General features: G+C 38.6%; 1 long non-coding RNA gene across 1 annotated transcript in view; it reads left to right on the plus strand.

The window, feature by feature from the left end:
- The window catches only part of LOC118147328 (uncharacterized), a 167,899-nt gene that overhangs the window by 118,560 nt on the left and 34,102 nt on the right, over window positions 1-15,237 (plus strand). The gene's annotated exons all lie outside the window — the stretch shown is intronic.

The following is a 15,237-nucleotide window of genomic DNA, read 5'->3' on the forward strand; positions in this document are numbered from 1 at the left end:
GACTGGGTTTCACCAGGTTGGCCAGGCTGGTCCACCTGCCTCGACCTCCCAAAGTGCCTGGATTATAGGCAGGAGCCACTGTGCCCAGCCCCAGGTAATATTTTAAAGTAGAAATGTGTCCTGAGCACTTTCATGTTAAGGAAGAATTCCAGAAGAGAGATGCACAAGAATGCACAATGCAAGCATGAGGTAAAGAGTCCAAGTTCCCCGCCCCTACAAGCTCTGGACTAATTTGCATCAAAGCATACCATTGGGAATTGCTTCCCTTACTTGTTTTCCTTATCAACATGGAGGGAGAACAGCCACTTCCTAGGATCATATTGACCTGTATGTGTCATATACCAGGAAACAGATTTTTCAGGAATAAAAGAAAGAAAACAGTTAACCAAAACTACAGCAACTCAGAGTGGGGAAAGCTTGCACTGGGGATATATATTTTGAGCACTAGGATATTACACATGATCCTCATATCTAAGACCATATTTCTATCACAGCTTACAAAGCAGAAAACATAAATCACTAGCAGAGATATCTTTCTGAGGTATGCTTAGGCTTCTTTTTTCTGTCTATATCACAGGATTGAGCTTTGGAATTTACACTTTCCTAACATTAGAGAACAACTTTCAGCAAAGACGGGGGTCAAGATTTTTGGTGTCTTCGAGCTAATCTTATTATTACTTCAGTGCAGCATCTAAGCGAAGAAAAAGCAACCAGACCAGATTGCCTGTGGCTAAATACTTTAACACAAATGGACATCATAGCCCAGGGAATCCTACTGCTAGAAACAAAAAGGCAGAAAAGAATCTTAACCTCTTCAAGTGCAAACCTCATAGGAGTGACGTGAGAAAATAAAGTTCTCCTTGGTGGTCTATAATGTTTTATGATGATGACCCAATCTCCAGGGCTATTTAAAATTCTGAACTCGGGTTCTCTGAATTCTGATTCCCCTCTCATCAAAATCTCTATCCCAATTTTAACTGCACTTCCCTGGAGGCAGAAAACATCAACTTATCATATTTATAGCTGGTGCATAATTACTATATGCAATATTTATCTGGCTATTCATCTGTTTTCGTCTCTTCTGTCTAACTGATAAGGTTGTCAGTAGGTTTCTCAGCATCTTGTACAGAAATATATCATTTGCTGGATACTTTATCTACTTGGTCTACTCGACTCATTCCTTGAGATTCTCAAAGGTGTGGCCCATATTTACCAGCTTTTTTTGAAAAGTTTCTCTTGCTTCCTATTAGACCCCTAATTGGACCTTTAGTTCTATCTAATTTTTCCAATCAGTTATTCTGTTAACCTGATTTATTCAGAGCACCTTACATCATATCATCACAGGACAATTCCAGGCTATTTGAATTGATACATAGATTGAGTACTTTGCTATTCTTTAAAATACCCCATCAAACTCTATGTATTTCAGCACACTAAACTGTTTTTATTTTCCATAGAATGCCTTATAAGGCAAGTTTCACAAATTGATGGTGACATGTGTGGTGCAAGGTTTATTCTTTTTTGGCACTCCAGATTCCACTATTTAAGATTCCTTTTGATTAGGTTTATCAGCCACAAGTCTACTTTTATTATTATACTTTAAGTTCTGGGGTACATATGCAGAATGTGCGGGTTTGTTACATATGTATAGACGTGCCATGGTGGTTTGCAGCACTCTAAATTGTAAAAGTGCCATCTCCACTCTGCCTAAAAATTCTAATCTCTGTGTATGGGGGTGCAAGAGGAGTCAGACAAGATTCCACCCCTCTTCTACACCGAGCCAATCGGAATATCCAACTTGTGAGTAGAGCTCTAAGCTGTTCAGCCTGGTAGCCTCTTCTTGGTTCTCCAGTTCTCCTACCTCCTGGGTCTTAGTAGATAAAATTCAAACTAAGCCTTAGAGCAAATACCTGGCTCAAGGCTGGGAACGGACTTGATTGTAAAGCTAACCTGCTTGACTCATTACCGTGTCAGAAATTGTAAAACATTTTCTTCAACTTCCTTATTTTCCAAAGGATTTGAGCAGGAGGCATTTTGACATTCTAGGTTGAAACTGATTCAGCACTAATCAACAGCAACAAGAATGGCTACATTCTCAAGGGCTGTCCAGCTTCACCCAAATTACAACTACCAACTTCTGTTTGAGCTGTCACTTTCTTCCCTAACAGAAAAGACCTATGATATTTGATAGAGAAACTTGTTTTTCTAGCTTTCCTTCATCCATTGCAAATGTTGGAGGGTAGAGATTTTGACCTTTATATGTTTTTTCCCTCAGTGTGCCTAGCAGAATGCTGGAAAAATGGCAGACAGACAATCAGTAATTTTGCATGAGTCAATCTTGTAAGATGTACCTTTGGAAAATACTGATTTTGTTTTCCTTGAACGTAGCTTTGAATTTCTATCTCTCTATGTCTATGTCTACTGTATTCATTTCTTTTTGTTCTTTCAGCTCACTTCCCTTTCCTTTTAAAATTTTTTATGAGTCACAACCCTCCCTTACTTTCTCCCTCTTAATTTAAATCTGAGCAGCACTTCTCTGAATAAAGGCAACCGTCTTCCTTTGAGCCAGCCTTAGTCTCTGGTGGCCCAGGCCCCTGCTCTTCTCTGCCCCCTCTGTTGTGGATGCTATGGAGATGTTCTCCCTGCAGTGCCAGAGATTGCCCTTGTGGGTTTCAGCCTCCTACTTTTGGCATCTGTCTGTTGTCTTTCTCAGCAACCATTTCTTCTCTGCTCCCTCTACCCCTTTTCACTATCAGTGAAAATGACAAAATCCTCAGTTCTTTCTTCCTTGCTGTTGGAAATCATATTAGGAGCCATAGTTTCCCTAGTTACTCTGAGAAAGAATAAGTGCTAACAGCTGTGTGTGGGCCAGACACCAGCTAATAATCCATAGATACCTTCGAGAATGCCATTTTCTCCTTAGATTGGCCACCACTTTCATTGAAATATCCAAAGAGATAAGGATTATTTAACTTCCTCCTGCCAGTCACAGAGGAAAAAAAGTCAAATTGTTTTTACATTATTACTGTAAGAGTTGATTTGCTAAATGGTAAGTAGAGAGGTGGAGGATGAAAGTCCAGAGCACGCTCGCTATTTATAGCCATGTCAGAGCTTTATTTATTACTACTCCCTCTTCTCAGATCCATTTAAACAACCTGTCAATTGTCAATGGTGTCCATGGAAACAAATAGGCAAAATGGACAGTGCACTTAACAAACAAAAGGAGAGAATGCAAAGGACCAAAAGGAACTTGTCAAAAAATAAAACCATGTTTCTTTCCAAAATCACAGAGATGTCACTGTCATCACACTTATGATTTCAAAAGATAGAAATCAGGACCAATTTTCCCTCCAGTGCATATATTACTCCTTCTCCGGGGAAGCTGGCTGAGGCTGGCCAAGCAGGGCAGGACCCGCAGGCAAACCCACAGGAATCTGAAATTTTTGTCCTGGGTGTCTCCTCCTTCCATCTTTTCTGTCCCTGTCTCCTCTTTGTCTCTTACTTCCTCTCTGGCACCCAGTGTTCAAATTCTCCCCAGAAAGGTTTCCTGATAACCAATTTGGGGTTTAGGCAGAGACTAAATGACTGACTATGGTCATGGATGCTGAGAAAAGATTCCGTAACAAGGAAACTCAACTTTTTTAGCTTCATATTTTATTCTGCCAACCTTTGATTTGTTAGCAGTTGCACTGAAGTGTTAAGGATTTAATGCACTGCCCCTGATATTTCTGCTATTTAAAAAATCTTTACAGTCAAGTACTTATAAAAATTATTAAAATAACACTATGCCCTGTGTGCTTTATGTCCAAATCTATGCTAAGCCCAAAGGAGACACCAAGAAAACAGCCTTGCTATAAAAACCTGTTGGGTAATGGAGAGGGAAACCCGCTCATTTGTTTCTTCTGTATGTCTCTATTGTGCTCCTTTATGTCATTTAAGAGCAAGTCGGTGGGTGGCAGAGGAGTGGCAGGATGCAAAGAATAAATAAAAATAAATAAGAGATATTTTTATCAACACAGTGGAAAAACATAGTTATCATAATAATAGCTAAGATTTAGTGAGCGTATTTTCACTTGCCGGACACCACTTTAAGTGCTTTGAATTGTAAACTAATTTAATACCCGCAACAACCTGTGCCTCTTCTCAGATCCACTTAAACAAGCTATAAATTTTCAGTGGTTTCTATGGGAACAAATTGGCAAAATGGACAGTGCACTTAAAAAAATAAGGGAGAGAATGCAGAAGACAAAAAAGACCTTGTCAAAAATAAAATTGGTTTCATTTCTAGAATCACACATAATTCACATAATTCATAGGCAATGCAGTTATGTTTTCAAAGATAGAAACCGGGACCAGTTTTCCCTCCAGCACATATATTCATCTCTTCTCTAGGAAAGCTGGGCAAGGCTGGCCAAGGAAGGAAGACAGACCTCCAAGCAAACCCTCAGGGTCTGGAATTCTCCCCCTGGGTGTCCCTTGTTTCTACATCTTCTGCATCTTCTTCCTCTTTTCATATCTCTCTCACTTCCACCGCAGTAGGTTGGTTTGATTATCCCCATTTTAGAAAGGGAAAAACTGGGACACAGAGAGATGGAGGAACTTTCCTAACATGACACAGCTAGGAAATGGCATAGCTACCATGTCCACATGCTTAACCATGGTTTGGTACTCCCTAAAATGTCACAAATCACCCATGACATGAAGGCACTCTGAAAGTGCCACGGGAGCCCAGGGCCAAAAGCAATTTTTTCTGCCTGTAGAATTAGAAAGCAAACTACAGAATAATTGGCCTTTAAGCTGAGTTTTGAGATATGCAGACATTCACAAGGCAGGAAAAAGCATTTCACAGAAAACGAACAGCACATGCGTAACAACATAGCACGACATGTGAGACAAATGACAGATGCTTTGATGTAGGCGAAGGTTCAGATGTGCGTGTTTGGAGGAAGGGATGCTCTGATAAGTTTAGCAGTGGTGAATTTGTGAAAGAACGTTTACTTATCCCTGTTACGCCTGGTTAGATTAGATGCATCCTTTCAGTTCCTTGAGAACATCTTCCCCATCCCATTTCCAAGGCTGAGCTCTGTAATCCTAGAGTAATTCCAAGAGTTCCTGTATTTTAACAGCATACTATGTTACAATTGTTAGTTTGCTCTATGCTGACCTTAAAGGCAGAAAATGAATTTTTATGCTGTATACTTCTAGCTCTTTGAGCCATGACTACCACATAATAAATGCTCACTATCACCTGTATTCTATTCTCTTTTGTACTCAAGGATTTCATCCTTCATTCTTAGAAGCATTCCATCCTTCTTCTGCATCATAATTTTCCTTTCATTGGATTATTCTCATCAACTAGAAATGTGTCCTTGTTTCTTTTTTATTAAAAAAAAATGACCCTATGTTGCACTCTACCTATCATACAACACTACTTATCTTTTCAGTTTCACAGTAATATATCTTAAGAGTTTGCAATTCTTGATTTCTTGACTTCCTCATTTCCAGTGTCTTTTTTACCCAGTTCAAGGAGGCTACTGTTCTTACCTATGTCTCGACAGAAACTGCTCTTATTGTAATACAATTACTAATAATCATCATCTTGCCAAAATCAAAAGACACTTGCTCATCTTCATCTTGCTCAACGAATTCCTCCTTCTCAAAACATACTTTTATTTTTGCTTTTATGATAGCATATTCACCTGAATGCCCCAAGGTTTGGTCTTGATCTCATTGTCTTCTCTCTCTGCATCCCAGAATACACTATTGATTTCTTCTTTCAAAACTGTTTCTTCTTTGTTCTCCATTTCAGTCAATGGTCCCATCATCTGCATAGTTACTCCATCCAAAAACCAAGCTGCTATTCTTTATACAGTTTTTTGGAGGTGAGAGGTTGAGTCTGCACATGCATTCCACTGACAAGTCTCATTGACTATCTCCAGACTGTCTGGAATCTATCCGCTTCTTTCTACTGTTCCTGCTACCTCACTGGTACCTGTCATCACCATCTATCTCATAGAATATGACAAGTTCCTCCTATCTGCCCATTTTTGTTCTTATCTCTTCAAGTACATTTCCCACATACCAACCAGAGTAATCATATTTTTTCTTATTTTTTTAAAACTTTCTTTTGTCTGAAATGAAACACATATACAGAAAATACAGAAAACATAAATGTTCAGCTCAATGAATTAATATAAAGCAAATATCCATAGAACCACCCCCCAGGTCAAAAGTTAGACTCTTCCCCATAATATAAAATTTAAACATGCTCCTCCACAGTTGCAACCATCTCCTTCTCTCTTACAGGTAACCACTATCTTGACATGTGCATTGATAAATTGCTAGCTTTTATTTATACTTTTAGCACTTACTTATGCCTCTGTCAGCTGAAATAAAATTACACACTGAAATAAAATACAGTATACATTCTTTTAGCTCTCGTTTCTTGCATTCAATATTATATTTATAAGAATCATGAATATTATCTGTAATTATAGATAATTTACTTCCACTGCTTGGTAATATTCTATAATAGTCCATTATATATGTCACAGTTTATTCATTGCATTGTTGATGGAACTTTGAGTGTTTTCAGATTGTGATTATGGAAAATAATAACTGCTTTGAATATTCCTGCATGCGGGTCTTAGTAGACCTGCACAAACATTTTTCTTGGATACACATTTAGCAGTGGAATGTTGGGGTATGCATTATGTGTATCTTCAATCCTAATGAATATGTTGTCCAAACTGTCTTCCAAAGCTATTTTCCACATAGCAAAAGTAGCACAATGAACACCTGTCTCTTCACCTACATTCACCAATTAGAAACATTTTGCCATATTTACACTGTCTCTCACAGTAACAATGCATTTTCTTATTACTATATATTTTTACTTATTGTCATTCATCATTTTGATTAACTATTTTAGATTCAGTTGCAAACATCATGATCCTTCAACTCTAAATATATCAGCAGACACCTCAAGAGAGCAGAGACATTTTCCAGTATATTGCATTTTCTTACTCATCAAATTCAGGACATTTGACATAAATAAAATATAATTATTACAGTGCTGCCTAAACTTTAATGTACATACAAACCATTTGGGGATCTTGTTAAAATATGAAAATGATCCAGTAGGTCTGGAATGATGCCTGTGATTATGCTCATAATTTAACAAACTCACAGGTGAGGCATATCCTCAGACGGTACTGTGAGTAGCAAGGATCTAATGTACATACTCAAGTATTTGCAAGGTATCAATAGTATCCTTTTTTTTAATCTTTGGGTTCTGGGGTACACGTGCTGATCATGCAGGATTGTTGCATAGGTACATACATGGCAAGGGGGTTTGCTGCCTCCATCCCCCCGTAACCTATATCTGACATTTCTCCCCATGTTATCCTTCCCCACCCCCCACTATCCCACCCCTAGCCCCCCCACAACACCCCCCAGTGTGTGACGCTTCCTTCCCCGTGTCCATGTGTTTTCATTGTTCAACAACTGCCTGAGTGAGAACATGCAGCATTTGATTTTCTGTTCTTGTGTCAGTTTGCTGAGAATGATAGTTTCCAGATTCGTCCATGTCCCCACAAAGGACATGAACTCATTGTTTTTTATGGCTGCATAGTATTCCATGGTGTATATGTGCCACATTTTCCTTGTCCAGTCTAATAGTATCCTTTATAACATGTTTTTCTCTGATCCAGAATTAGTCCCAAATCAAACAGTGCATTTAGTTGTCTTGTTCACCTTTATTATTAAAGGGTATGTCACAGGGCTCAAATTTTATGTTTTCAGTTACTTTACTCCACCATTTCAATATTACTGCATTGCCTTATTCTAATTTTCAAAAGCTGCAGTGCTTTTGAGAGATCAGATTTCAGTCAAAATATTGACCTTTTGAAGGAAATCTTTTGACCACCTTACCTTCTGGTTATTTTTAAAATGTTGTCTTCTATTGTTTTCTGTAATTTTATCATGATTTGTTTAGGTATTAACTTTTAAAATATTTTTTACTATCTTGTTGAATTTTTTTCATCTATAGATCGAGATCTTTCATCAGTTTTGGAGAGTTTTTAAACATTAGCACTTCAAATATATGTGGTTGTCCTATTCTCTCTTCCCTTTGTCTCAAGCATGTATTAGCCCCTACTGGGTCGTCTTTCTCTTACCCAGTCTCCCAGATTTTCCATTTTTTTGTCTCTTTGTATTTCTTTATAGATTTTTTATTCAGTCTGTATCTCATTCCACTAATTTTCTCTTTATGTTTCATATATTGTTAAATCCACTGAGTTTATAATTTTGCTTACTACATTTCTAGTTTAAGAATTTATATTGGATTCTTTTCAAATATGCTGTATCACTTTTCAGAGTTTTGAGTTTCCAAGTTGCTTTATGTTTTATCTTCAGTGAGATGGCTAGGTTGAACTACCAGTTTCACAATTTGGAATCTAAATAATCTTTTAAAATATATATATGTACTGGGATTAAAATTTAAAGGCCAAAAAATAGGTATTAAATTAAAAGTGAGGTGACAAAAGATCAGATTTCCAAAAAGATTCTAGAAAGTCAGTTTGACAACTGGTCCACAAGGAAGACAAAAACATGTTGCACGAAATGCAACAAAGCAATGGATTTTCGAGGAGGGAGCCTTAATTTCAAAACTAGAGAAGCCATCTATGAGACTAGTCAGAATTTGAAAAACATTCTCTGCAGCTAGAAAATACAAAGGAAGGATGCCGACTTAGTCTGAAAGATTCCAGGGATGAGAGGCCAGCTAATGCATCTCATGGGAGCAGAGTAAAATTCTTGAGGGAGTAACTACTGTTCCCCACCGATGGTCAAAGATGCAGGAATCCTGGGGGCCAGATATGGAACTATGGTGAGAATTTGAGCCCGTGATCGTGTTTTAAATAATCCTGGGTCAAAAGATTTGCTTTTGGGACAATGGCATTTCAGCAGAGGGTTTAGAGTGGACAACTTTAAAAAAAAAAAAAGACAGAAACTGAGGGGCATCTGGAGCTGTGAGTTAAAATAGAGGACCAAGCCAAGGAGCATCTAGAGAACCCACAAATGCCATTAGAGAGTTGCCTTTATGAATCTTCCAGGCCTGGGAAAGTAAAGCTATCTTCTTACACCAGTCAATAAGAACTTTTAGTTCCACTACTTCTCTTCTTTCATGCACTATCCTGAAAAACATTAAGAGCATCTTGCAACTAAGAGAAAATGTGAGCAAGTAAGATAGGTGAATCTGAGGCTGGGTGTGGTGGCTCACACCTGTAATCCTACCACTTTGGGAGGCTAATGTGGGTGGATCACCTGTAGTCAGGAGTTTGAGACCAGCCTAGCCAACATGGTGAAATCTTGTTTCTACTAAAAATACCAAAAAAAATTAGCTAGGCATGGTGACACACACCTGTAATCTCAGCTACTTGGGATGCTGAGGCAGGAGAATTGCTTGAACCTGGGATGGGGAGGTTGCAGTGAGTCGAGATCATGCCACTGCACTCCAGCTTGGGCAACAAAAGAGAAACTCCATCTCAAAAAAAAAAAAAAGTGAATCGGATTGCACTCCACTCCTTGAAGGCAGGAAGCTTAGCTATAGGTGAAAGGAGAGAAGCATTTCTATTAAATGTAGATTAAAGTCTACTTAATATACTGGGATGGATATCCTGGTTTCTGTATTGAGTTTATATTTGTGACTTAAGGAAAGCATAGGACTTTCTATTACCTATAAGTACCCAGAAAATTCATAGAGGATCACTAAGATGTTTATTCAGAAAGGGAGAAAGAAATTTTTGGCAAATCAATTTTAAATGGTGAATGAGGAGTAAAAATACAGTTGAGTTTTGTATGATATTCTACTTTTCTGAGTGAGAAAAAAAAATGACAGCAGAGTTTTAGTTAGATGGTTCCAGAAAGGGAATGTAGAGTGGACTAGATGGAGAAGAAGTTGGAGTGAGGAAAGCTGGGAGAGCCCCTTTTACAAGAATTCCATGCAAGATAGTGAGAAAATGGTGATATTTCAAGCTATACGGTACCTGGGGGCAAGAGGTGTTTACATCACTCTGGTAACAACTGTGGGGAGTGAAAAGCAAAACAATAATTAGTCAAAAGTCCTTTATGTTTATTTCACCTCTGTAGTTTTCTCTCAGTGTTGCCTTCAATTAATTGTTAACTAATTGTTAATTTACTTTCCTCATCTCTTAAATGGAAAAAATATTTGATAAAATATGTAATTATGTATGAACTCACCATAAGTGAAGTGAAGGATAATTAGATTACCTAAATGAATGAATGAATGAATAAATAGAATGCCCCCCACTCTAGAGCAAAAGGAATAAGTTCTGCATCTCTAAAATACATTCCAAATGCTTTATCAAAGCTGAACATCCCATGTAAACACTTGTGTGTGTGTGTGTGTGTGTGTTCTGATAATCAAAGTGATGTTTAAATATTCAGTAGATGGCTTTAGTGCCTTAAGAACTCATCTGGAGAGTCCACCTTGACTGGCACAAGCCTGTTGGGGTGAGTGATCCTACTTGCTATTCAGTTTAGTGTTTACCAGCAAGCATTCAGTAGGAGCCCTGTGCTAAAGGCTTCTGGCAAATCTTCCCATGATGGCTGAGTTGAAATGAATACCGAGGCAGTGTCAGCTCTGGCTTTCATTAGATTCTCTTTGACTGAGGTGAATATTAAAACAAAGCCACCTGATAGAGTCATCTTGGATAGGTGCAGGAAAGAACTGAAGGTGCTGGAAGCAAAATGAGGTATGGGTGGGAAAGCATAATAAGTTCTGCAATTTGCAAGTGTTAATATGAAAAATCAGAATGTGAACCTCACTGGGAAGCATGTATAGGCTATTTATCTACTCAAAGTGACCTTGTAATCTCAGTCATTAAAATGATAGCAAAGAACATGAATGCCACCCTGTGGCTACCCATAGAAATTATATTTAATATAACAATTTTCCATAATTAGAGGATAATGGGAATGTGATTAACAGAAATCAAATGGATGCCAGGAGAAAGAGGGAGAGAGAGATAAACAGTTATCATTGCACAATATATGACTCAGGGAGGCATTACCTAAAAGACTAAGGAAAATAACTCACTAAGGTTTCCTCTAGAAAAGTAAGCAAAAAGAAAAAATAAATCCAACTATAGACACATAAAGCTTTAGACAGAGGCACAAATGGATTTCTGATAGTAACACCAGATTTAAGAGCAGAGAAGGAAAGGCATGTTTGATGGTATTCTTCTCATGAAGCATACCGAGATTATGTGAGACCCACACCTAAACACAGAGACGTTTATTCCTATATGTCTAAATACACAAATGTGCATATTCCAATTTACACACACATTAATATGCCCATTTAACCTTCATGTGGGATTTTTTCTGCATCTGACTGCTGCAAAGCAATTGTTGATTTCATTCATGTAATCAACTCATTTTCCTGGAATACCAGCTTTGAGCTGTGCACTGTCCTGAGTTCTGGGGCTACCACAAAACGTTCCTACCCTCATTGAGGTTATCGTCACACGCTTGAAAATAAAAAAAAAAGCAAATATATGTCAGGTGATGAACATATATGAAAAAAAAAAAAACAACATACATAACTGAAATGGTGAATGTTGAGGGGTGGAAGAGGAAGGAGGGCTTCTTTAATAAGATATTTGAAAACCTGAAGGGCATTGTAAGGGAGCAAGCCATGGATATGAGGAGAAAGGTTACTTCCAGATAAAGAAGAATGCAGAGCAAAGACTTGTTGGGTTTGAGGAACAATGAGTAGATTGCCCCACCCCCCACCTCACCTCCCCCCACTCCTCCCCATTCAGCACAGAGGGCACAGAGCAAGTCAATAGAAGAACATTGGCAGATGAGGAAGGAGAGGCTAAAGCAATGGCGGTGGTGGAGGAGCTGGGCACAGAAAGCCTTGTAGACAATTTTAAGGACCTTGGCTTTTACTCACAATTAGAGCTCTTTGATGTGCTCTGGTTTAAAAGAATCACCCTGGCTTCAGTGTGGAAAAAGCACTACAGGGGCAAAAGGAAGGGGACTCTTAATAGTCCAGCAGATGATGGCAGTGGCTTGGTTCAAGGTAGTAGCAATGAATGCAGTAAAAGTGATTGGATTTGGGCTGGGCGCGGTGGCTCACACCTGTAATCCCAGCACTTTGGGAGGCCGAGGCAGGTGGATCACAGGGTCAAGAGATCGAGACCATCCTGGTCAACATGGTGAAAACCCCGTCTCTACTAAAAGTACAAAAGTTAGCTGGGCGTGGTGGCGGGCGCCTGTAGTCCCAGGTACTCAGGAGGCTGAGGCAGGAGAATTGCTTGAACCCAGGAGACGGAGGTTGCGGTGAGCCGAGATCGTGCCATTGAACTCCAGCCTTGGTAACAAGAGCGAAACTCTATCTAAAAAAAAAAAAAAGTGGATTTTAGACAGATAAAGGTAGAATCAAAACCATTTATATTTAGATTCAATATAGTACAAAAAAAAGGAGAAGAGTCAAGAGTTTTGGTCTGAGTAATCAGAATAATGTAGTTGTCATTCACAGATGTAAGAAAGACAGTGAGAGAAGCATGTTTGGGTGAGCAAATGTGGGAGTTCCACTTTCAACATCCTAAGCTACGAGCATTTGTTAGTTATCCAAGTAGAGGTCTTTGGCTGAAGATTAGCATTACTAGATTTATCAAATGAAATAGAGGATGCCCAGTTAGATCTGAATGTCAGATACACAATGAAAATCTTTAAGCATAAGTAAATACAATGTTTGTGACATACATTAAACATAACGTATTGTTCATCTGAAATTCAGATTTAACTGAGCATCTTGTATTTCACCTGACAACACTAGTCAAAGAGCATTTGGGTTAAAGTGAAGTTCAGGGGAGATTTCTGGATGGAGATAAAAGTTTAGGAGCCATTTTAATATGGTGTATTTTAAAACTGAGACTGATATTACTTAGGGATGAATAGGGACAGAAAAGAGATGAGACCTGTGGGTATACTTCAGACATCCATAAATAAATAACTCAGTACAATTGTCAGATTTCAAACCATCCAAGACTTTATTAGTCTTTGAACATGAGCTACAGAGTTATCTGCAGCTGGACCTTTCAGAAGCAGAGAATGACCAGTTCTAAAGCTGCATTTCTTTCAATGTGTCTGTAATAATGCTTCTTCCCACACGTTATCCCTTCTATCACACCATGAGCTTTTGTAAAAGACAGGGACAAATAGGCAGACTTCTCAATATCGAGCTCTGAAGGGAGGAAATCTCATACCTTCTATCCTGGGTCACCATAGTAACATAAGTTCTAACAATATTAATCTACTTTCAAATTCATCTTCAAGGTGAGCAAAATCAATGTAGGAGAAGAAATATTCGGCCAGTGAAGACCAGTGAAATATTTAAGTTTTAATGCCAATGTTTCCAATTTTAAGAGAAAGAGCATGAAGGTTTGTGTTTATCTCTATTTTATTGGACTCAAAAATTGTTTAGATTTCTAAAAGGAAGAACAGAGGATCACCTGGAGATTGACAGGCAGTTAATCTGGGATAAATGAAGATGACTATCTGATACAATGGCTGTAGGGATGTGGAGATTTATTTCTATACATAAACTGTAAGAATACTTGGCTATTTCACAACTCTTGCCTCCCTACCTGCATTGGCTCCCATCTTTCTTTCCTAAGTCATGGAACCGTGCAGCCAGATTCTTCCTTCTCTCCTTTTATAGGCTTATCAGAGTGGTATGACCTACAGGTCACAGAGGGTTGTTTTGAAGATTCTGCCTTTGGCGTCAGACAGGTCATGATACAAGTCTTGGTTCTGCACCTCCAAAATGCACATAATTAACTTCTCTAAATTTAGATGTTTTTCTTCTGCAAAATGGGGGAACTTACCTCTCATGCAAGAATTTTGTAAGAATACATGTTCATCTTTGCCTGGAGAACCTGTCATATAAAAGGTGCTCAACATGTGTTTGATATCATTTTTGCAGTCATTAATGTTATACAGGCAATGCCTGTGAGTGAAAAACAGTCCAGCAGTATCCAACACATAATCAACTGGGAGAAGAAATAAAAGAAAAAAAAATGGATCACCCATTTTTTTCCATTTATTTCCTCCCAAGATCTTTGCTTTGTAACGTGTAGTAAATTCACCTTTCATGAAATGACTGTGGGTAACCACTACTGCCTTTACAGAGGTTACAGCTGCCATTCAGGACCTCTCCCACAGTTTCAGATGCACTCCACTCTCCTAGGCATTGTTTCACAGACATATCTAGAAATACCTACCTCACTGGGCATTCTAGTATTATACTCTAACATCAGTTTTGAGAACTAAGTTGTAGAAAAAATATGAAAAAAGCATATAATGTGTAAACTTTAAATCTGAAGATTACAAATCACAGTAAAATCATTAACCTTTGTTTCCACCATGAGAATGATGTAATACATGCAGTAAGTGAAAAAATGGGATTTGGGGAGAGAGGCCCTGACATTTTCATAGTTTGGGCTTTCCTATTCTCAATGGCTATCTTCTCAACAATCAGAACTCCATTCCTACAGAAAGTGATTCCCTAGAGAAAAGTCCCTGGAATCCTCTTGGTACCCCTTCTCTCTTTCCTACCTGACCCAGGTCACAATGTCCTCCTTTTCCTATTCTTCTTTCTTCCTAGGAATGGTCTGCATTGCTTTCTCTTACCCCAAGCACTGAAATGCCACAAATCTCCATTTGCAAAACGGGGATACAGTATTTACTCATGACTGTATCATCTGTATCAAGCTTCTTAGCTGTATCATCTGGTGAGTCAGCATTCTAGGTTGCAGAAGAAAAAGAAAATGTTATTACTCTATAATATCTGTTAACAGTAAAAGATATGATATTATTTATCTTTGGGGAAGCAGAATAGATATAGGTTTACATATTAAAAGGTAAACATGGGCTGAGTGTGGTGCCTCACACCTGTAATAACACTTTGGGAGGCCGAGGCCGGAGGACTGCTTGAGCCCTGGGATTCAAGACTGCAGGGAGTTGTGTTCATGCCACTGCATGGCAGCCTGGCGGAAGGGTGGGGTGGGGAGAGAAAGAGAGAGACAGGAAAGAAAGAGAAATATAGAAAAAAGAAAAGAAGAAGAAAAAAAGAGGAAGGAAGGAAAGAAAGAAGGGAGGGAAGGAAGGGAAAGAGGGAGAGAGGGAGGGAAAGAAGGAAGGAAG

The sequence above is a fragment of the Callithrix jacchus genome, chromosome 14 (assembly GCF_049354715.1).
Source record: "Callithrix jacchus isolate 240 chromosome 14, calJac240_pri, whole genome shotgun sequence".
Classification (NCBI taxonomy): domain Eukaryota; kingdom Metazoa; phylum Chordata; class Mammalia; order Primates; family Cebidae; genus Callithrix; species Callithrix jacchus.